We start from the raw sequence: 1,664 nt of genomic DNA, 5'->3' as shown, positions 1-1,664 counted from the left end.
ACACACACACACACACACACACACACACACACACACACACACACACACCTCTCAACATTAGCTAGCATAGGGTCCATGGGGCTAGGGTCTGTGCTGTGGAAGATGGGAGGGAGGGGGGATCTCTGCTTGAGCAGTGAGTAGTAGGGGACAGGGGACAGGGGAATTCAGGCAGACCATGCTGTGCTTGTAGTCTTCTTTGGAGCTCTGGCTAGGGAGCAGAGGGGTAGGGCCAGGCCTGTAGGGAGCCCAGCCCAGCCCAGCCCAGGCCACCACAGCCCAGCCCAGGGCTCCAAAGCATCTGGGATGCTGGGATACTTTTGTTTAACTTAAATGAGGAAGGGGTCTTGGGAAGACATTGCCTGCAGAATCCCAGGCTTTTCCCCGCTCACTGCTCAAGGGGCAGGAGTATTGCCAGACCCCAGCCCTGGGCTGGCACTCTGAGGCAAAGAGGGGAAGTGGAACACATGCATGTGTTGATGACTGGTTTGACCTAAATCAATTAAGTCTGATACTACATTCAACTATGTTTATCTTAAACCAGTTTCAACCATTTTGAAGCTAGTTTATGTGCACTGAACTTATGTTCTATTACAGGTTTAAACTAGTTTCTGATTAATTAACCAAGTTTATGTGTAATGTCTGTCTCTGGTCTTAGTGTTCGTTTATATAGGACAGTGATATTCAACCTTTTTAGATTCATCAACTCTTGTTAGATTCAAAGCAATCCTCAAAAAATGCCAACTCTTAGCTTTCACTCATCTTTTGACTATGGAAAAAAATAAAGCAATTCTTTTATTGCAAAGAACTCAGAAAGACCACAAAAGGTCAACATGTTTTTAAAATTATGGATCCCTATTTGAAAACTTCTGGTTTTATTTTGTGAATTATGTGTAAGTCTTTGCACACCGAACAGTCTTAATATTGTGTGGCACCCTTAAAAGGATCTTATAGTATCCTAAAGTGCTGTTTCACCTTGCAACACTGATACAGGGACTCTACTGATACAGTAAAGAAGCACTGATACAGGTACTATTTTAATAGCTTAAATATTAATGTTCCAAAAGCAGGTTATGAAAATTATTTTCATAACTTTTTTTATATGTCTCTATATTTTTTTTCCAGACTCTTGTAGGCAATGTCATTGCCAAAACATCCATGAAAAGAAACATACCTAACCTATTTCTGTATTTCAGCATTAGAATCCCCAGTGGTGTACAACATCTGTGAACAAGACAATTATTGCTAATCATTGTGAAAAATTAAGCATCAAAATATGATTGGTACTTTTGGTAGTGACTACCCAATAAGTAGCGACCTACCCAAATACAGGAGGAAGGCAGCTGATTTTGCAGGCACACCACAAGACCAACAGTATTTTTTGTGTGCTTATCTTGGCCATGCCCCCCACCATGACTCTAATTTGCTGAGGGGCCCTGGTGCCCCCCCTGACTGATTGGTTGAGAGACCTATTAATCAACTGGCCCCACCCCTTGCCACTGATTGGCTGATAGAGGTATGTGTCATGCATCCCCACCCCTCGCAACCGATTGGTGGAGAGGGGCAGGGCCTCATGAAAGACAGCTCTCTCAGACAATCAGAGGTGAGGAGTGTGGGTGACCATCACCTTGCCTGCTCCCATTTTTGCTGGCAGCATCCCTCCCCCA

This window comes from Gavialis gangeticus, unplaced genomic scaffold (genome assembly GCF_001723915.1).
Source record: "Gavialis gangeticus isolate Ggan-Ray unplaced genomic scaffold, GavGan_comp1, whole genome shotgun sequence".
Classification (NCBI taxonomy): Eukaryota; Metazoa; Chordata; order Crocodylia; family Gavialidae; genus Gavialis; species Gavialis gangeticus.
This window is presented reverse-complemented; position numbering follows the sequence as displayed.